This window comes from Bubalus kerabau, chromosome 2 (assembly GCF_029407905.1).
Source record: "Bubalus kerabau isolate K-KA32 ecotype Philippines breed swamp buffalo chromosome 2, PCC_UOA_SB_1v2, whole genome shotgun sequence".
NCBI lineage: Eukaryota > Metazoa > Chordata > Mammalia > Artiodactyla > Bovidae > Bubalus > Bubalus kerabau.
In genome coordinates this window covers 147,052,225-147,075,432 of record NC_073625.1, presented here as the reverse complement: position 1 = coordinate 147,075,432, position 23,208 = coordinate 147,052,225, and the positions used below count along the sequence as shown (strand labels likewise).

Below are 23,208 nucleotides of genomic sequence, written 5' to 3'. Positions count from 1 at the left end.
ATAATTTCCTCAGTTGATTACCATGCTTCTTGTAATTTTTCTTTAGAATTATGGTGAGTTTGCTAATGACTTCTAAACATGCTCTAAGATTTTTAAAAATTTAGAAAAAAAAAATACACTGAAGTAGACAAATTTTCCAGATCATTTTTTTTCTCTCTTTTCTCTTCTTTCTCCCTTTTCTCCTTCTACGTCTCCCTCTTTTCTGATAAACAGCCACTATAAACATTTAGGTATGCATATCCATAGCATTGTGTGTCTTAGAGGACATATTATACCTTACATATGTACAACAATTTATGTCATAACGTTTCCTTAAAGTGTTTGTGATGTGCTTAGAACAAGGACTTGTTTATCTTGTAGATTTTGAAACCTATGATTCCCCAAATTTGTACTTGAAACTTTCCTAATATCTGATATAACTGAAAATATGTAAACCATTGCTGTTCTTTAAAACCATTGCTGTTCTGTTCATTGTTTAAATGGCAGTCCACTCCAGCACTCTTGCCTGGAAAATCTCATGGACAGAGGAGCCTGATAGGCTATACTTCATGGGTCGGAAAGAGTTGGACACGACTGAGCGACTTCACTTTCACTTTCAAGAGTTATTCATAGCTAATTATGTGCCAGTCACTATTCTAAGCAGAATAGGTTTCTGTTAATATGCATAAAAAACCTTTTTTCCCCCTACTTTTTTAGAGATATAATTAACATGTAATATTGTATATATTTAATGTGCGCAAGCAATTAATTTGATAGTCGTATGTATTGCAAAATGATTACTTTCATAGTGTTAACTAACACAGGTTTCCAATGCTTTCTGAAAACATTCCTTTGACACTTTTGCTAAATTGAAATGGTCTGAAGCAAAGGGTGTTGCCCAGCTTTCCAAAAATTCCAGTCAGGCCAGTTTGCTTTTAAAAAAGATCTATATTAGTACATTATGGCTTTTTTCTTAAAAGTAAAAATCCTTTTTAGATTTTCTTCAGTTAGTGAAGACAGGTACTGATGTAACTACTGTGTTGGCAACTTTCAAGTACGTGTTTGTGCATGTGCATAGTTGTATCTGACTCTTTCCCACCCCATGAACTGTAGCCCACCAGGCTCTTATGTCCGTGGAAATCTCTAGGCAAGGATATTGGACTGTTTCCTCTTTTATAGTTGTTAGCATTTGCCATATGTATTGAGTTGTTCCTATGTTGAATGCATATGTATTTATAATTGTTATATCTTCTTATTGAATTGATCTCTTGATCATTATGTAATGTCCTTCCTTATCTTTTCTCATGGTCTTTATTTTATAGTCTGTATCTAATATTGAGAGGGTAACAGGCAGGAAGGCCAGGGGTCTCCAAACGGAGGAAATAGCCTGCAAGTGTCAGACATTTTTATCTCTCTTAAGTGGCAGGAGGAAACAAACTAGCGATATTTTTTCCTTCTCTATACAAATTTAAAAGGAGGTTTCTCTTAAAATACTGTGTTGCCATAATGACACCTGGTTTCACCTGAAGTTAACTATTCTCAAACCTAGAGATAACCAATGCCTTTTTCTTATGGAAAAGTTTGTCTTAAGCTATGCTAATGTACCCCAAACTCTGTCTTCAAGTCAGTTCCCCCTCTTGGCTCAGAACCTACTTGATAAACCAGTATGTTATACTCAGATATTGTTCCCCTAATATATGTAAACAAAACTATTTGTATGGTGATCTGCCCTTTTTCAAGATTCAAGTTAATCATTTTATGGCCCAGAATGAACCATTTGGTGCCAAGATTATCCCAAAATGCATCTTATGGGTGAGGGGCCTGGTGCCATTCTGAGTTTTAAGACATTCCTTTCTTTCATTAACAGACTGCTAATGACTATATAACATCCAGCTGAAGACTAGCACGGGGGCACTCTTTCTGCCCACTTCTGATGCCTATGTCAGAAGCTTTCTCTATCTCCTTTATACTTTAATAAAACTTTATTACACAAAAGCTCTGAGCGATCAAGCCTCGTCTCTGGCCCTGGATTGAATTGTTCTCCTCCGGGGGCCAAGAATCCTGGCATCTTTGCATGATTCAGCAACAACTTTTCATCCCAGAGGCTTGTCCGGGATCCTTCAGGACAAGGTAAGGATGCTTGGAGCTCTAGTTCTTTAGCGAAGATGTTTTCTGCTGTGCTTTACTAACTCTACGGTGTGCTTGTGTGAATGAATGACATGTCCTGTGTGAAGCAAGTGAGGAGCCCTGCTTTGCAGTTCCACGGGTGATCTCATACAGCTATGGCAGAAACCTGTCGGGGGTTTACACTGACCTGCCAATGCCAAGAGGCACCCAATGTCTCCTTTGGAACTGACCAGAAATGGGCAAAGTGTGTGGACTGAACTCTCCCTTCTCAGTCTGCTAAGGTCCAGCCCCGGTGGATCCAGGGAATTTGAAGCGGGGACGGCATTGGCGAGAATCAGGAAACAATTGCTGAATTAAATGTTAATTAAGGATATAAAGAGTAATAGAATAAGGATAGCTCAGTGAGGAAATTCAATGGAGAAAAGAGGCTGAATAACTTGGTTTACGAGGAAAGCTAATAAAATTCCAAAATAAGGAATTTTGCATCACCTACGTAGGCCGCAGGCATCCTCCCGTTCTCCCGAAGGAGAGGAGACACTAAGGCCTCCCAGGTCAGATCTTAGAAGCCCAGGCAAAATTAGTAGGCTTGACGAGCTTCCCCACCCCAGAGGAAAACTTCAGCCAGAAGGTGAGAGAAAGAACGACATGGGGAGACCAAATTTCGGTGAACAAAAAGGCGTACTTTATTTTCCAAAGTAGTTTTATACCTTAAGTTGTGCATAGAGGATAATGGGGGAAGGGGTAGAGTTATGCAAGGACAGCAGTCCCTGATCCTAATCGAAGCCAGGCTTTCAAACTTATCATATGCAAAAGTTTAGGTGATTTACATCATCTTCTGGCCAGGAGGCCTGTTAACATTTTAAGAAACTTACTTTTCTCTAAAGGTGATTATTCTAAAGTCAGGCGCCAGCCTCCAAAAGCATTAGATAAAGTTGCGTTCCTATAGGGCAAAGCTGTGGTGGGCTCAATCAAGAAAAGAATTAACTCAAGGGTCCAAGGTTACAAACACTGAGGCTACTATTTACATTTCTATACACCAATTATATCAATCAATACACTGCCAAGGACACAGTAGGTAAGGGATATGGAGACTTAGCAGCAAACATTGGCCCAACAAGTGAAAAACCCTTCACCAATACAATTTCTAATCAATCTTTTAACTGCTCAAAGGAATCTGTATTTAGACAGTTTAGAACATCTTATGCCTCTCACAGTTTGGAGGCTCTGCACAATCACATGTGGCCGGAAAAACCTATTCAGGCAGGCTAGAGGACTTCCAAAGGAGTTTGTAGGTTGAAACACTGTCACACCCAGGAATTTAACTGGAGCTGTAAGTTAACTCTTTTTTCAGAGAGAGGTAGTGGGGGACAGCCCCCTGTAAAGTCAGAAGTGTAGGTGAGAGCACAAAGCAGAAAGTAGGCAGACTCTGGTTTGGGGGGTAGATGCTTGAGAATTTCCAGGGGGACTCCTGAGGCTCGATCCCACCTTTGCATATGCCGAGCCTCCTTCCTCATGACCTTTGCCATGGGCGGAGCTCCTCATGCCAGCTCCTGGCATTGGTCAAACTTTTCAGTCTCTTTGACCATTTCATAACTCCTTGGGAATTAGAAGTACTAACTTAATCTATTGGATCATAGACTTTCAAGGGACTTGTGATCTATACTATTACTGTGTACTGTGGCTTAGGTCCCAAACTTAGATTGGTAGCCAAGAAAGTGCCTAACCTCGCTAGGAATCAAAAGTTCGGAAGCTAGATGGAGCTCTAGCTCCAAGAACATCTCTGAGGTTAAAGGTTACTCAGATTGGGACTGCAATGGGTTTTTTCCTTTGGTAACACTGGCTCTTAGTGGACCAGAGGAGGCTCTTATACTGGTGTGGTGATGCTTGGAAGGAACATCTCAGTTTTATGTTTGTAACGGTCTTATTGTGGTCAGGAATACTCAGGGTAATGCACAGGCACTCAGGCGATGAATGTTTCCCCCAGCAGTCTTAGCTTGGGAGGCATTCTGGAAGGTTACTCTGCACCCAGGGTGGCATCAGAGGCAAGCAAGGTTAAAGGTGAAGAGCTGGACGTCAGGTAGAGATTCTATCAGGTCTACCCCTGGTACATCCCCACCCTGTCTCAGTGGTACAACCAGGAGGGACGTGGACGGCGCCTGTGTTGGTAAGGGACAGACTAAGTCCGACCAGAAAGGAAAAGCTTTTGGTGTAAAGTCTGTCTACACCCCCATCTAGAGCAGGGAGGGATGGCTCGGGTAGAAAAAATGGCACTGGTCACTTTTTTTCTCTCTTACAGATGGGAGCTAACAATTCTAGCCTCACTCCTTTGAACTGTATCCTGAAAAACTGGGACAGATTTGATCCCCAGGGCTTAAAGAAGACACACCTGGTCTTCCTATGTGATACTGCATGGCCATGGAGAATGGTGCACAGTGGCCAGTTGGAGGGTCTCTTAAGTATAATACTGTTTTACAATTAGACCGGTTCTATAAGGAACAAGGGAAAAGTGATCTTAAAAGATAGATTTCTCACTCGGTCGGCTCCAGATATCCGCCGTAAGCTATTAAAACTGGTGTATGGACCAAATCAGTCTTTAGATACTCTGTTACAACTGGCTCAGACACTCTATTATGGTAGGGAATATGAGGAAATGAAAGAAAGGCAAAAAAGACAAAGGAAAAGGCAGAAGCCTTCGCAATGGCTATGAAAAAACTTTCTTAAACAGCCTGAGAAAGACCCAGAGGGACCCAGGTGAAAAGGGATGGGCTTGCTATTACTGTGGAAAGGAGGGGCACCTCAAGCGGGATTGCCCTCAGACATCTAAGCTGCCCCCAGCCCCATGTCCAGTCTGCAAAGGACCACACTGGAAGAGAGATTGCCCCCAGAGGCGTAGGTGTCCGGGGTCGGACTCTCAAGACAATCAGGACTGAAGGTGCCTGGGGGTCCCCACAGGAGCTCCCGTCCTAATTACACCTGAGGAACCCTGGTCATTAATAATTGTGGGGGGCCAATCTGTCAATTTCCTTTTAGATACTGGGGCAACTTACTCTGTGCTCACTGAAGCCCCTGGCCCACTTTCTTCCCGATCCACTTCCATAATGGGACTGTCTGGATGAGCCAAAAGGTATTATTTCAGTTATTCTTTATCTTGCAACTGGGATTCTGTGCTATTTTCACACGAGTTGCTGATTGTGCCAGAATCTACCTCACCCCTTTTGGGGAGGGATATACTGAGCAAGGTCCATGCCTCTGTTTTCATAAATATGGAGCCCTCCCTTTCTCTCCCTTTAGTTGAACAAAATGTAAATCCTAGAGTATGGGCTGGTGGAAAATCTGTCAAGCACAAAATGCTATTGCTGTAGTTGTCAAGCTCAAAGACCCACACTTATTTCCATATAAGAAGAAGTATCCACTGAAACCTGAGGTTAAGGAAGGGTTAAAACCCATCATCGAAAATTTAAAGGAGCAGGGACTATTAATTCCCTGTAACAGTCCTTGCAACACTCCTATTTTGGGTATAAAGAAATCAAATGGTAAATGGAGACTAGTTCAAGATTTACATATAATAAATGAGGCTGTAGTTCCTTTACACCCCGTGGTGCCTAATCCTTACACTCTATTGTCTGAAATTTCTGAACGAGCCAAATATTTCTCAGTAGTTGATTTGAAAGATGCCTTCTATTCAGTGCCTTTGGTGGAAGAAAGTCATTTCTATTTGCCTTTAAAGACCCTATGTGGCCAGCTTCTCAGTTAACCTGGACAGTTTTGCCCCAGGAATTTCATGACAGTCCTCACTTATTTGTACAAAGTTTGTCACAGGATCTACAAAACTTCATAGCTCTGACGCGGTGGTGTTACAATATGTAGATGATATTTTGCTCTGTGCTGAGACAGAAGAAGCTTGTTCGTGAGTCTCAGAAGATTTCTTAAACTTTCTGGCAGGCTGTGGTTACAAGGCATCAAGAGAAAAGGCTCAGCTTTGTCAACAATCTGGTTAGATATCTGGGCCTAATCATATCAGAAAGGACTAAGCCATAGGCCCTGAGAGAATTAAACCTATACTAAATCATCCCCTACCTATGACTTTAAGACAATTGAGAGGATTTTGGGGAATCAAAGGTTAATGTCACATTTAGATTCTGGGTTATGGGAAACTTGCCGGCCTTTATATAAACTTATAGCTGAAACTCAGCAGGCCCAAACTGACAAACTGGTTTGGTCTCCAGAAACTCAAAAGGCTTTTAAGGTTCTTCAGACTGCTCTCCTGCAAGCTCCAGCTCTGAGCTTGCCCACAGAGTCAGAATTTAATTTGTTTGTCACTGAAAGAAAAGGTATGGCCTTGAGAGTTTTGACACAACTCCAAGGGCCTCACCAGCAACCTATTGCTTATCTAAGCAGAGAATTAGATGTAATTTCACATGGGTGGCCCCACTGCCTAAGAGTAATTGGGGCAGCGGCTTTATTAGCACCTGAAGCTTTAAAAATAATTAATAGATGAAACCTTACTGTACTGACTTCCCATGATGTGAGTGGAATCTTAAATTCTAAGGTTAATATTTAGATGACAGACAGTAGGCTTCTTAAATATCAGTCATTGTTGTTAGAAGGACCCGTAACTAAGCTTAAAGTTTGTGGAAATTTAAATCCTGCCACTTTCCTTCCTGAGAAGAAAAATGAAACACCTGATCAAGATTGTTCCCAATTCCTAACTTTAAACTATGCAGCTCGGGAAGATCTAATGGATACCCCATTAGACAATCCTGACATGGAAATATTTACAGATGACAGTTCTTTTGTTCAGGATGGAAAGCGTAAAGCAGGTTACGCCGTGGTGACTGCTGAACAGGTTTTGGAAGCAAAATCTCTCCCCCAGGGAACCAGTGCTCAGTTAGCAGAGCCTGTGGCTCTGACCCGAGCTGTAGAGTTAAGCAAAGGGCAGCGGGTAAATATATACACTGATTCTAAGTATGCTTATTTGACTTTACATGCTCATGCTGCAATATGGAAAGAAAAGAAAGACAGTTTAAAACAGCAACAAGAGAACCTATTAAGCATTTCAGAGAGATCGAGAGACTTTTAACTGCTATATATTGTCCTAAAGAAGTAGCTGTTATACATTGCAAAGGGCACAGCAGGGATGGGAGTAAAGTAGCTGAAGGTAATCAGCTGGCTGGCTGACAAGCCAAAAAAGCGGCACTTTACAAAACCCCTTCACTGCAGACACTTTTGATCTGGATAGGTCCTGTGAAACAGGAAAACCACAATATACTGAGGAAGAATTAAAAAGATATGAGAAACGAGGAGCAAAGATTACTAATAAAGGGTGGTTACAGTCCGAGGATGGACAATTAATAATTCCTGAAAATGCGCAGTGGAAAATTCTTAAGGGTTTACATCAGAGTTTTCATTCGGGTACAGAGAGTACTTACCAAATGGCTTCTAGTTTGTTTGAAGGTAAAAATGTAATGAAAACTTCAAAGAATATTATCAAAAGGTATGAGGTTTGTCAGAAAAATAACCCAAAGACTGAAAAGCTAGCAAAATCTGGATTACAACGAAATGGGAAGTATCCTGGAGAGAACTGGGAAATTGATTTTACTCACATGCCAAAAGCTAATGGATATTCTTGCTTACAAGTTTGGGTAGATACTTTTACTGGATGGATTGAGGCTTTTCCCTGTCATAGTGAACAAGCTAAGGAGGTTATAAAGATTTTAATCCATAAAATTATCCCCAGGTTTGGGCTGCCACGGAGCCTTCAGAGTGTCAATGGCTCCACCTTTAAAGCTGCTGTAACTCAGCGGGTATCTAAAGCTCTAGGAATAAAATATCACTTACCTTGTTCCTGGAGACCCCAATCCTCAGGAAAGGTTGAAAAAGCTAATGATATTATCAAAAGACATTTGTGCAAATTAACTCAAGAGACACAGGACAATTGGATTAAAGTCCTACCCATAGCTTTAATGAGGGCTCAAACTGCCCCCCAAAAAAGGACTGTCCCCCTTTGAATGTATTTATGGAAGGCCTTTCTTACACACAGACATTGTTATAGACCCTGAAGGCTTGGAATTAACTAGTTATGTAACTCAGCTCTCAGCTTTTCAACAGTCATTAACAGAACTCTGGGAGACGACTCCTGACCCCACCTCTGAGTCAAACAAGCCTCTATTTGAGCCCAGAACTGAGGTCCTCATAAAAACATTGGGATCAGGGGGCCCATCCCTTGAGCCCCTCTGGGAAGGCCCTTAACAGATTATTCTTGCTTCTCCCACAACTATCAAAGTGCCAGGAATTGATTCGTGGGTACATCACACTCAAGAGGTGGCACCCTGACCAAGACTAAGTGACATCTTTTTATGTCTTTACTTTCTATACTCTGACTTTGTACTTTTCAGATGGGCCTGAACCTATGTGAGCTTACTTCTGCTGACTCCAAATATCCTGAGTCTGCCGTTTGATCCTCAAGACAATGCCTTCCTGTCCTGGCCTTACTCCTATGCTGCATTCCACAATCGGTCTAACTGCTGGGTCTGTGGAGCACTCCCCTCTTCATCAGTGGAAGGCTTCCCATGGTGGACGTCTCTGCTTCAAGGAAAAGACTTTCTCCAAGTCTGTAAATACCTTTGACAACAATCATATGCGATGCCTCTTTTTCATCTGATGACATCTACCAACCCTAAAATGGACTGGTGCAACACTTTATACTTTAACTATGGACATAATGTGACTTTTAATTTTGATTATACATTGTCTTGGTTCAATGGCTATTTTGCTACACATAAGGCAAATAGGTCTAGATCTAATGGTTTTTTACCTGACGTTTATCAAATATGAGATGAGGTTATATGGCTAACTCCTGAAAAAGGACGTTTAATACCTACTGTCCCTATATGCTGGGAACAAACAGAGCCATCCCCAAAAGTTAGCCAACAACTTAATTACAATGATTGGAAACAATTGGGATTTTTGCCTCAGGAAATACACAATGTAATCATTCCTGTGTTTTCTAACCCCAGTTCAGGTCCTCCCTTTGTCTGGCCAGGCACTAATTGGGACTGGATATCTCATCACGCTGGCTTGCTCCAAACGGGACTTATTGGATATGTGGCTCTTACCTATGGACATGGCTTCCCCCTGGTTGGATAGGGAGATGTATCCTGGTTCTAGCCTTTACTCACGACTTTATATTTTCAGAGCTTCCAGAAAAGCCTGCTAATTTACCCCACCTTAAAACTCAGTGGGCAAGGTCTGTATTTCACTGGTATGATTATTTGGCTACAGTGTTTGTTCTCTCTTTGGGAACTACAGATGTTATGCTACGAGTGGATGCTTTGACTAATTTTACTCAACAGGCATTACAAGATTCTCAAAAGGCTGTTTCAGCTCTTAATGCTGAACAAGCACAAATTAAAAAGGTGGTTTTACAAAACAGATTGGTTTTAGATATTCTGGCAGCTGCGCAAGGAAGAACGTGTGCCATTATTCATACCCAATGCTGTACATATATACCTGATATGAGCACGAATGTTACTCATTTTACTAAGCACATGAACAAGATGATTGGAGCCATGGATACTCCTGAAGCCTCAATTGCCTCACTTTGGGAGACATTAACTAGTTCCCTATGGTGGACAACTATCTTAATTACAATAATTCTGACTTTTGTTTTTGCTGTTTGCTCCCTGCATCTGTAACTGTATAACTGGATTTGTTTCTAGCCACAGGAAAGCTTTTAAGTTACAAATGGTTGCTCAAACTCCGGCTACTGCTACAGCTGCCTCCAACTACTATTTGGGGCCCCTGGATCAAATATCCTCAATATGAGGATAAGGAAAATATGTTGCCTCACCAATTTAGGGACAACGCTCCTTCTCAGCTCTGAAGCAGTTATGGAATGAGAACGATGCCCCTTTTCCCTAGGCAACATAATTCTCCTAAAAGAAAAGGGGGGAATGAGAGGGTAACAGGCAGGAAGGCCAGGGGTCTCCAAACGGAGGAAATAGCCTGCAAGTGTCAGACATTTTTATCTCTCTTAAGTGGCAGGAGGAAACAAACTAGCGATATTTTTTCCTTCTCTATACAAATTTAAAAGGAGGTTTCTCTTAAAATACTGTGTTGCCATAATGACACCTGGTTTCACCTGAAGTTAACTATTCTCAAACCTAGAGATAACCAATGCCTTTTTCTTATGGAAAAGTTTGTCTTAAGCTATGCTAATGTACCCCAAACTCTGTCTTCAAGTCAGTTCCCCCTCTTGGCTCAGAACCTACTTGATAAACCAGTATGTTATACTCAGATATTGTTCCCCTAATATATGTAAACAAAACTATTTGGTGATCTGCCCTTCTTCAAGATTCAAGTTTATTATTTTATGGCCCAGAATGAACCATTTGGTGCCAAGATTATCCCAAAATGCATCTTATGGGTGAGGGGCTTGGTGCCATTCTGAGTTTTAAGACATTCCTTTCTTTCATTAACAGACTGCTAATGACTATATAACATCCAGCTGAAGACTAGCATGGGGGCACTCTTTCTGCCCACTTCTGATGCCTATGTCAGAAGCTTTCTCTATCTCCTTTATACTTTAATAAAACTTTATTACACAAAAGCTCTGAGCGATCAAGCCTCGTCTCTGGCCCTGGATTGAATTGTTCTCCTCCGGGGGCCAAGAATCCCGGCGTCTTTGTGTGATTCAACAACAACCTTTCAATGAGTATTGCTATTCCTGCTTTCATACTGCCTGCCCTCTGATGAATGAATGTTCAACATACCCCACAGTTGCACTTACCTCACGTGCTAGTAAAGTAAAATTCTCCAAGCAAGGCTTCAACTGTATGTGAACTGAGAACTTCCAGATGTTCAAGCTGGATTTAGAAAAGTCAGAGGAACCAGAGATCAGATTGCCAACATCCTCTGGATCATGGAAAAAGCAAGAGTTCACCCCTATGGCAGAAAGCAAAGAGGAACTAAAGAGCCTCTGGATGAAAGTGAAAGAGGAGAGTGAAAAAGCTGGCTTAAAACTCAACATTCAAAAAACTAAGATAATGGCATCAGGTCCAATCACTTCATGGCAAATAGATGGGGCAACAATGGAAACAGAGACTTTATTTTGGGGGGCTCTAAAATCACTGCAGATGGTGACTGCAGCCATGAAATTAAAAGATACTTGCTCCTTGGAAGAAAACCTATGACCAACCTAGAGAGCATATTCAAAAGCAGAGACATTACTTTGCCAACAAAGCTCTGTCTAGTCCAAGTTATGGTTTTTCCAGGAGTCATGTATGGATGTGAGATTTGGACTGTAAAGAAAGCTGAGTGCCAAAGAATTGATGCTTTTGAACTGTGGTGTTGGAGAAGATTCTTGAGAGTCCCTTGGACTGCAAGGAGATCCAACCAGCCCATTCTAAAGGAGATCAGTCCTGGATATTCATTGGAAAGACTGATCCCTGAGGCTAAAGTTCCAATACTTTGGCCACCTGATGAAAAGAACTGACTCCTTAGAAAAGACCCTGATGCTGGGAAAGATTGAAGGTAGGAGGAGAAGGGGACAACAGAGGATAAGATGATTGGATGGCATCATCGACTTGATGGACAGGAGTTTGAGCAAGCTCCGGGAGTCGGTGATGGGCAGGGAAGCTGGTGTGCTGCTGTCCTTGGAGTCGCAAAGAGTCGAACATGACTGAATGACTGAACTGAACTGATTGGCCCTACTTTCTTTTGATTTAGTTTTGCATAAACTCTTGTAACAGCCCCGATTTGTGGATACCACCAGGAATGTTGAGTGCAGGATGAATTGAGAAAGTAGCATTGATATATATACACTATCATGTGTAAAATAGTGAGAAGTTGCTAAATAACATAGGAAACCCAGACTAGACCTAGAGGGGTGAGAGACGGGGGGCTCAGGAGGAATGGGATATATGTATATAATTATGACTGATTCACATTGTTGTACAGCAGAAACCAACACAAAATTGTAAATCAATTTTACACCAATTAAAAATAAATAAAATTAAAAAAAGAATAGAGCAGATTGCCATATCCTATTCCAGAGTATCTTCCTGACCTAGGGATCTAACCCACTTCTCCTGTGCCTCCTACATTGGCAGGCAAATGTTTATCACTGTGCCACTGAGAGGCCCCATACATTAGATTCCCCAGAACTTATTCATTTTAAACTAGACATTTATTCTCTTTGACCAATGTCTCTGATTTTCTCCATTTTCCATACTCTGGTAACCATCATTCTAGTCTCCATTACTCTGAGTTTAGCTTTTTTAGATTTCACATATAAAGGATATCATGTAATAATTGTCTTTCTCTGTCTTGTTTACTTCTTGCATTGCAGTTCTTATTGTAGATATATTAATACCCATTTACACAAAAAATAAACTGAGTCAGCAAGATATAATTATTAATGATCACAAAGAAATTTTATCTTAAAATAATGTTAAGCATTTATTAACTTTAATATATTGTTTTATTCTACAAGCAGAAACTATTAAATCAAGGATAAAATTAATGACCATGCAAAATTGGTGTCAGGACAAGGACTGGTTTATTCGTGGTACTTGCTATCCAATAATTATAGCATTTGAGATTACATATTTATGTCTATGTCCCTATCTATCTGTCCTTCCATCTATCTGCTTTGGAGTCAGATTGTGAATTTACATACTGAACAGTCCAGTGGGAAATATATTTAACTTTTCTAAGTTGCAGTTTCTTCATTTGCAAAAATAGGAAGTAGAGGAAAATAAAGAATCAGAAAAAGGATGGAAGAGATGAACATGGAAAAGAAAAACATTATAGGATGTAACTTAAAGTGGTCATTCTCAGCTGGAGTTGATTTTTCTCCCCAGAGAACATTTGACAGTGACTGGAAGAGAAGCGAAAACCAAAGAAGAAAAGGAAAGATATAAGCATCTGAATGCAGAGTTCCAAAGAATAGCAAGAAGAGATAAGAAACCCTTCTTCAGCGATCAATGCAAAGAAATAGAGGAAAACAACAGAATGGGAAAGACTAGGGATCTCTTCAAGAAAATCAGAGATACCAAAGGAACATTTCATGAAAAGATGGTCTGGATAAAGGACAGAAATGGTATGGACCTAACAGAAGCAGAAGATATTAAGAAGAAATGGCAAGAATACACAGAAGAACTGTACAAAAAAGATCTTCACGACCCAGATAATCATGATGGTGTGATCACTAACCTAGAGCCAGACATCCCAGAATGTGAAGTCAAGTGGGCCTTAGAAAGCATCACTACAAACAAAGCTAGTGGAGGTGATGGAATTCCAGTTGAGCTATGCCAAATCCTGAAAGACGATGCTGTGAAAGTGCTGCACTCAATATGCCAGCAAATTTGGAAAACTCAGCAGTGGCCACAGGACTGGAAAAGGTCAGTATTCATTCCATTCCCAAAGAAAGGCAATGCCAAAGAATGCTCAAACTACTGCACAATTGCACTCATCTCACACCCTAGTAAAGTAATGCTCAAAATTCTCCAAGCCAGGCTTCAGCAATATGTGAACTGTGAACTTCCTGATGTTCAAGCTGATTTTAGAAAAGGCAGAGGAACCAGAGATCAAATTGCCAACATCCACTGGATCATGGAAAAAGCAAGAGAGTTCCAGAAAAACATCTATTTCTGCTTTATTGACTATGCCAAAGCCTTTGACTGTGTGGATCACAATAAACTGTGGAAAATTCTGAAAGAGATGGGAATATCAGACCACCTGACCTGCCTCTTGAGAAACCTATATGCAGGTCAGAAAGCAACAGTTAGAACTGGACATGGAACAACAGACTGGTTCCAAATAGGAAAAAGTGTACAACAAGGCTGTATATTGTCACCCTGTTTATTTAACTTATATGCAGAGTACATCATGATAAACGCTGGACTGGAAGAAACACAAGCTGGAATCAAGATTTCCAGGAGAAATATCAATAACCTCAGATATGCAGATGACACCACCCTTATGGCAGAAAGTGAAGAGGAACCAAAAATCTCTTGATGAAAGAGAAGAGGAGAGTGAAAAAGTTGGCTTAAAGCTCAACATTCAAAAAATGAAGATCATGGCATCCGGTCCCATCACTTCATGGGAAATAGATGGGGGAAACAGTGGAAACAGTGTCAGACTTTATTTTTCTGGGCTCCAAAATCACTGCAGATGGTGACTGCAGCCATGAAATTAAAAGACGCTTACTCCTTGGAAGGAAAGTTATGACCAACCTAGATAGCATATTCAAAAGCAGAGACATTACTTTGCCAACAAAGGTCCATCTAGTCAAGGCTATGGTTTTTCCAGTGGTCATGTATGGATGTGAGAGTTGGACTGTGAAGAAGGCTGAGCACCAAAGAATTGATGCTTTTGATCTGTGGTGTTGGAGAAGACTCTTGAGAGTCCCTCGGACTGCAAGGAGATCCAACCAGTCCATTCTGGAGATCAGCCCTGGGATTTCTTTGGAAGGAATGATGCTAAAGCTGAAAGTCCCGTACTTTGGCCCCCTCATGCGAAGAGTTGACTCATTGGAAAAGACTCTGATGCTGGGAGGGATTGGAGGCAAGAGGGGGAGGGGACGACAGAGGATGAGATGGCTGGATGGCATCACTGACTCGATGGACATGAGTCTCAGTGAACTCCTAGAGTTGGTGATGGACAGGGAGGCCTGGCATGCTGCAATTTATGGGGTTGCAAAGAGTTGGACACGACTGAAGGACTGATCTGATCTGATCTGGTGACATTTTTGGTTATTACAACTTGTGTGGGGGTGTAGTACTGATGTCTAGTGAGTAGGATAACACCCTACAACAAAGAATTATCTTGTTCAACATGTGAATAATATCAAGGTTAAGAAACCCTTAGATAAAATGTTATGAGGATTACAAGTTAACACATTTAAAAAAAAATTTAGTGGCATATTGGAGCCACCTCATACCAGCTTGTGAGAATAGATTTTTTTCTCATATCTGACTGACTTCTATTGATGGATATGTATTGTTAGGTTGAAGTTTGGTCATACTGGGGGTGTTTATGCCAAAACAGTGCACAAACTACCAATCAAGGCCCTCCCGGATCTAGCCCTGTTTCCAGAGAACTAGTGGTTAGGCATTTACCAGCCACCAAAGCTTACATATAATACTATTTAGCTTACTGTAACCACAATGTAAATGTTAGCTATTATTACTAATACTATTAAGCCCTCTCAGTTCATCTGGGAAAACCTCTCTGGATTTTGTTCTCTTTTCCCATTCTATATTAATTTTTCAGTTTCCATTTTTCCTTAAGACCTGCCCTTGACTTCTAAGTGCCACCACTTTTCAACCACTCCCTACTCTCTCTTTTACTTTTCAGTCATATTAATTGTTGTATAACACAAATATAATTTTGCTACTTCCATATTTAATATTTCACAATGCCTTGTTATTTTTTATGGTATAAACTGAACTATTTCATATAGCATTATGGGCCTTTCAAGCCTCATTCCAGTATACCCTGAAAGTCACAGACTCTCTACTTAGATATATCTACTGTACATATTCTATTGCTCTTATTAAATTATACTCTCCCACTTTCCTGTCAAAGTAAATTTAGCTGTTAGAAAAAACAAGCTTTGTCATCATTTACTGATCCTTTTTTTTTTTTTTTTTGCATATGCCTAGACCTTAGCTTCAAAATAAAAAGCTAATGATTTGACTGTTTTTATATTGAGGAGTCATTTTACTAAAAACAAACAAACAAACAAAAACACAAAGAAGTGAGCATAGAATTTTCCAAATACCTCCCAAATAAAAAGGAAGGTCACAACAGTTAATATGTTATGATTTGGTCACCTGGTATGTAGCAATTTGAACATTTTTATGTTCTAAATTCTACAATGTGAATATCTCTACTAAATTTGTATATGAATTATATTTTTCAAACTACCCAGTACATTACAGAAGCCTAATAAATGTTAAGTACAACAATTGACATAGAAAGAAAAGTATCAGACAATTTGTTCACATGAAGCTCAAAATCATTTGGAACAAATTTTGTTTAAACTACAGCATTATTACAAAATATAAATACTTAACAAGCATCTGCTAACATACAATTTATTGTGAACAACACTAAACATAAAACAAAGAAAAACTTTATATGACTTTTATAAATATTTATGCATTATGAGTTCCTAACCCCATACTTAACAAAATAAAAATAAAGACATACTTTTAAGAAGTATTTTTCACAGCAGAATTTTACTACTTAAAATTGCTATAATAAAGCTAAGCAGAGTAAGCCATGGTCAGCATTTATAGTACATGCAACATGCTCTTTTCTAGAATATGTTTTGATTTAACGTTTTTAGCCAAGCATATCAAAATTCAAGGCACAGTAGGAATCTGTACCCTGACTGGTAACATAAATGTAAGAACTTATATACTGGCTATCACATGAGAAAGAAATAAAAAGACTTGCACTAGCACCTATCAGAAAAGTATGACTTTCAGTCATCGAACATTTAATTGAGCATCATAAAATACCAGTGTGGAAAAATGAATAATACATGGCCTCTGCCCTTGTAGCTCAGTCGGTAAAGAGTCTGCCTGCAGTGCAGGAGACCTGAGTTGGACCACTGGGTCAGGAAGATCCCCAGAGAAAGAAATGGCAACTCACTCCAGTATCCTTGCCTGGAAAATCTCGTGGACAGAAGAGCCTGGTGGGCTTTAGCCCATGGGGTTGCAAAGAGTCTGGCAAGACTGCGCGACTAACACTCTGCCCTTGAGGATATCGCAGGCTACAAAAAGTTGTTGTGTATACCAGAAGATTAAAAAACAGGTGGGCAATTTACAGGGGAGAAAATATAAAATGACCAAGAGGATATGAAGTTAGTAGAAAATAAATTAAAATCGCAGTGAGCTACTATGTCACATTCATTAAATTATGAAAAAATAAAATACCGAGCAACACTGAATGATGACAAACATATGGAGTCATAGAAATTTTCATATATTGTTTGTTGTGTAAAATTGGAACATCACCTTGGAAAACAATATATTAAAAGTTCAATATATGAAAATTAAAGTAAAATATGCATGTCCTAGATCCTAACAGTTTTACTTCTTGATATGAAGCCTAGAGAAAGTAGCTCACATATATGCACAAAAATATTTGGAGGAACATTGTAACAGTATAAAAAATAATAATCGATGTTGGTTATCAGAATAAGAATTAAATGAGTTACATCTGAACCATGCAAAGATACCACAGATTTCTACTTAAACACATACATCACAAATGTATTGAAATTATTTTCCAAAAAAGTCAGTCATAGAGAATACACAAAAACATGTACATACATGCATAAAGAGAATATAAATCTTGACATCTGAATAATATATAATGTATTATTATATCTCTGTATACTTATAAAAATATAGTAAAACATATAAACTATGTATAAAAACAAAAAATATCAATATTAAGATGGTTAATTCTAAGTAGAAGATGGCATATATTGTACTGATAATATTTTGTTTTTTATGGTAGCTTTTGTGAGAATAATTCTTTCATATTATTATTTAGGCTTTTTGAATATCAAAAAATTTGATAGTACTTGTTAAGTGTGAATAATCCACTGGGAGCACAAAGAAGAAAATACCAAATTTGTTTGGAAAATTAAAAGAGAACTTGCCAGAGTACAATTTGGGGAACATATGTTAAAGAAAAGCAATGAGTTTTCTAGAGTGGAAAGGAATGTTGTTGAAAAATCAGTGAAGGCAAGGACAGAGTCTTACAGTTAGCTAAGACTGAGAAGCATGACGAATGAAATGTTTAGGAACCAATGAATGCAAACTTCATTGGCTTTTTTACCTAGAGTCCTGTAATAGGCAATAGTGGTTAATGATGAACCTGTATAAGAAAGTAGAAAACATTTTGACAGAAACTTCTAGAATAATATTTGACCACATATCTGGGTACATAGCCAAGCTGATAAAATTTAGTCATCACACTCAATAATTCAGGTTTTACATGGGTAATTACAATTTAAATCATGAAAATCATGAAAATTTGTTTTAGTACCATATAGATATAGTCAACTACACAAAAGTTTCCCAGAAAATAACATTGTAGTACTTTTCTATGATGGACTTTAAATTTTAATTTTAAAAAACAAATATAGATTTTTAATTGGAGACTTTACTCAGGTAAGTTTCATGTATAAAATATCTAATTTTGTCTATAATTTCTATAAAATCCAATTTGTAAACATGAGATGTTAATTATACACACTTCAATTTGTAGCATTTGGAATGATGTTAAAATATTCAATCTTCTGACTTTTAATATTATGGCAGCATATAGTCACAATGTAGTGTACTCTGTTATATTGTTGTATAATTGAAGAACTCATTTCTCAAAATGCATAGTTTGTGTAAGAATTTTTTCTAATAATTGTGTTCCAATATCATGTTGAAATTTAACGAGTGATTTATATAGTCAACTTTTATAATAGAAAGAAAAATTAGTCTGAGAACTAGGTATGGATTCTAGGTATGACTAAAAAGAACAAACTATGTGTGAGTTTAAAAGAGTGGTTTAATTTCTTAGAACCTAAATATCCTTATTACTCCAACTATAGAAATGATTATCCTAAGCATTTTAATAAACATATAAATACCATAACATTATTTGAGGATATTATTTTATTATCAATTAAAATGAGATCATAGGAAAAAAAAAGATTAATACCCATAGGAGTAAATGATACTTTCATATATTAACATAATGTCTCTTAAGCTTTTAGTAATTTCCTTTTGCCCTCCCAGCTAATTTATCACTGCATGCAGGATGGAATTCCATCATAAAAGAAAAACAACCAAAAACTGATTCTGACTATAAAATGCATATGCTTTCATGTTGTTATGTTCTGTAGTGTTGCTTTTCAATCCCTGAGGAAAGTCAAAGATAAATTGTATTCCATGAAATACTACGGATTTTCAAGAATGCACCATGATGTAAGAGCCAGGTTTTTACCTTTCCCTGACACTATCATGGATATTCTCTTCTCGCTTCTCCAGATGCATTCTTCATCTTCTCCTGCTGTGTCTCAGAAGTCTGCACCATATTGAATGCACTAATGACCTCCCCTGCCCTCTGGCAGAATATCAGACTCAAGGATGAGAGAACTGCCAAGGCATGTAATCTCCATTTCCCTAGAGCTCTCTTGCTACTGATAAACATTGGTTGGCTGTGTCCATTGTCTGAAGTGTGCAGGTCTTGGACCTTCATCAACTATCTTTTCCATATAGTTACTTTTTTTTTTTGTTTCCAAAAGCTATTATCTCCTTGGCTGCTCTGACCTAGGGCAGCTAATATTTTACCATTGTTTTTAGTTCTGGGAACAGCAACATCCTGTATTGGTCAAACCAATCAACGTTTGAAAATAGTCTTTCTATTTAAGTGCCCATAATTGCCCTGTTTGAATGTGCCTTTTTGCCTGCCAGAACACTGGCATAGTTTCAAATGTTTTAAATATTTATAGACTGTTGCTAGAATATAAAAGGAGAGAAATAAACTAGGTGTAACTATATGTTGGAGGACATTACCCAAATAAATCCAGACTCTTTTTTGCTGAGTTGCACTCCACCCTGGAATTGGGCTGCTCCATTTCCTGAATTTGGACTTCCCTGGTGGCTCAGACTGTAAAGCATCTGTCTACAATCCTGGAGGCCCCGATTCAATCCCTGGGTTGGGAAGATCTCCTGGAGAAGGAAACGGCAATCCACTCCAGTATTCTTGCTTAGAAAATTCCATAGATGGAGGAGCCTGGTAGGCTACAGCCCATGGGGTTGCAAAGAGTCAGACACGACTGAGAAACTTCACATTTCCTGAACTACCTGGAGAGATCTGAATCCTGATCAAGGCATAAAACACACTGATTCATTGTGTTGCTTGGTAACAATAGGTCTGTGGAGCCTGGAGATGGTTTTTTATTGGGTAGTCAGCATTTTTATTGATAACAGTGAGATTGATGATTTGTACCCAGTATCTGTCAGGTCTCTGGAACAACTTGTCTTTGGGTCTACTAGGTGGAATACACTTACATGACCTTTAGAAACCTCAAGGGAGTCCCCATTTTGGGCTCTGCTACTGAAGTATTTTGTGTGTATATAATGGTTCTGATCTGAGGTGGAAAGTGTGTTTGATACTGCCTTACAGGACAATTGTGGCTCAAATTTGACTTCTTTGGACACTTTCCTAAAAAGCATTCATCATCTGTGATACATATCCTTACTTTAATGCTGTTGGTATCTTTTCCTGAAAAGACTATACATGTGTAAGTATTTTATTTGGGGTCATATTCATCTTCTTTATCAATCAGACCCTTCTAAATGATGATGTTAATGTAGCCTTGCTTTTTTAGGTTGCCTGAGAAGTTGGCACCCTTCATTGAATGTATCAATTCAGTTCAGTTGCTCAGTCATGTCCAGCTCTTTGCGACCCCATGGACTGCAACACTCCAGGCCTCCTTGTCCATCACCAACTCCCAGAGTTTACTCAAACTCATACCCATTGAGTCCGTGATGCCATCCAACCATTTTATCCCCTGTCATCCCCTTCTCCTCCCACCTCCAATCTTTCCCATATCAGGGTGTTTTCAAGTGAGTCAGTTCTTTGCATCAAGTGGCCATAGTATTGGAGCTTCAGCTTCACCATCAGTCCCTCCAATGAATATTCAGGACTGATTTCCTTTAGGATGGACTGGTTGGATCTCTTTGATGTCCAAGGGACTTTCAAGGGTCTTCTCCAACATCACAGTTCAAAAGCATCAGCTATTCATCCCTCAGCGTTCTTTATAGTCCAACTCTCACATCCATACATGACTACTGAAAAACCATAGCTTTGACTAGACAGACTTTGTTGGCAAAGTAATGTCTCTGCTTTTTAATATGCTGTCTAGGTTAGTCATAACTTTTCTCCTAAGGAGCAAGTGTCTTAATTCCATGGCTGCAGTCACTATCTTCAGTGATTTTGGAGCCCAAGAAAATAAAGTTTGTCCCTATTTCCACTGTTTTCCCATCTATTTGCCATGAAGTAATGGGACCAGATACCATGATCTTAGTTTTCTGAACATTGCATTTTAAGCCAACTTTTTCACTCTCTTCTTACTTTCAACAAGAGGCTCTTTAGTTCTTCTTCACTTTCTGCCATAAGGATGGTGTCATCTGCATATCTGAGATTGTTGATATTTTTTCAAGCAATCTTGATTCCATCTTGTGCTTCATCGAGTCCAGCATTTCTCATAATGTACTCTGCATATAAGTTAAATAAGCAGGGTGACAATATACAGCCTTGACATACTCCTTTTCCTATTTGGAACCAGCCTGTTGTTCCATGTCCACTTCCAACTGTTGCTTCCTGAGCTGCATACAGATTTCTCAAGAGCAGATCAGGTGGTCTGGTTTTGCCATCTCTCTAAGAATTTTCCACAGTTTGTTGCACCTATAGCATCCAGCATAGTTCAGAAGTCATTAGATAGAGATAGTAGCACAAACTCTTCAGTCAAAAGGGGCCTGAGAAAGTTTTTGTTACATTTTTCTGTGCAAGTATGAGTAACCTTGTGTTTCCATTGTGCCCAAGAATGGTGTGGATAAAGTGTTAACAACCAGGTTTAGAAAAATCTTGTGATGGGTATAAGGAAGCCTGAACAACACTTTATATTGTCCAGGTCTGTGAGACTTTGTGAGGATGGAGATAACTCAGCAGATGCCAGTGGAGGAAGATGACAGTACACAAAGAATTTATAATCTCACCCTCTAAGTAATTTACTGCCTAAGCCTCTGATTGTAGAACTCGCTCTGGGGTGAAAGAGACATATTTTGACTGGAGAAACACATTATGGATTGAGATTTTAATTATTGATTGAGTAATGCTTCTCTATCATGTAATGTAATAAAGCTCATTTGTAAATTAAGTGAATTTACATTTGTAATACCTAGAGGTTATAGCCTGAGATTACTATCCATTTGGAATACTGACTTTTCCCTCAGGCCACCCAGAACACTCATAAATTAACAACTTTCAGAGAATCTTACCTAGTACACTATATTAAAAAAACATTTATTGAATATGCAGTAGGAAATGAGTAATATTATGAACAAAATCTGAAAAGAATCTTGAAAATAACCTGACAATCAAATCATCACAAATAAATATACAATTTATTGCTTAATAAATTGAATTATGGAATGCAAAGAACATGGTCTCAAGTTTCTGTTTAAAGTGTGGTCAGGTCTACTACTGGAGGAGTGGGCCAGTGGAGCTCTTTATTGATGAGACATTTGTATTAAAGTGTAAAAGATCAAGAAAGATGAATAAGCACATTTGAATGTACTAAGTCAGGAAGAATATCTAAGAAGGGAAAAAGATAAATGCTCAATAAGTTAAAAGATGAGTATTCCCAAATATCTCTGAAAACAAATCTTAGATACTATTTCACCTGTAGCTGAGACTCTACCCTGAGGGTGTGTGTAAATGTATGTTTCAAAAGCAATTTAAATTTCAATGAAAAAATCTTTACAAAAGTGAAAGAGGCCTTTTTATTAAACTTTGATTTTAGCCAAAGGTTATAAACTCAAGTTCCTCTGTGGCTAAAGAAAAGAGTGTAAATCATACTAGAAAATAGTAAACTGCAGAACTCACGCTTATCTAGAATGGAGAGTTATTAATAACAGTATTGTTGAGTAATCAACCAAGATAGGAGGACACCAAGCATGGTGTGCTAATTACTGGTGCTAAACGCTACAGCCACGCAAGGAGGCAGATGATATCATATCCCTTCTTTAATGATGAGGAAGCTGAATCTAATAAAGTTCAGTTCAGTTCAGTTCAGTCGCTCAGTCGTGTCCGATTCTTTGAGACCCCTTGAATCACAGCATACCAGGCCTCCCTGTCCATCACCAACTCCTGGAGTTCACTCAGACTCACGTCCATTGAGTCAGCAATGCCATCCAGCCATCTCATCCTCTGTTGTCCCCTTCTCCTCCTGACCCCAATCCTTCCCAGCATCAGAGTCTTTTCCAATGAGTCAACTCTTTGCATGAGGTGGCC

The 23,208-nt window shown here is 39.0% G+C and overlaps 2 long non-coding RNA genes across 2 annotated transcripts in view; both read left to right on the top strand.

Annotated features, from left to right (window-relative positions):
• LOC129643927 (uncharacterized) overlaps positions 1–1,937 on the top strand; it is a 54,207-nt gene extending 52,270 nt beyond the window's left edge. The window contains exon 4 of the long non-coding RNA XR_008710603.1: positions 1,847–1,937. This is a non-coding gene — a long non-coding RNA (uncharacterized LOC129643927). The remainder of the gene's footprint in view (positions 1–1,846) is intronic.
• Positions 1,938–6,880: 4,943 nt separating this feature from the next.
• LOC129643928 (uncharacterized) lies at positions 6,881–10,714 on the top strand. The gene is made up of 2 exons (XR_008710604.1): positions 6,881–7,600; positions 8,502–10,714. It is a non-coding gene; the product is annotated as an uncharacterized LOC129643928 (long non-coding RNA).
• Positions 10,715–23,208: the final 12,494 nt, after the last annotated feature.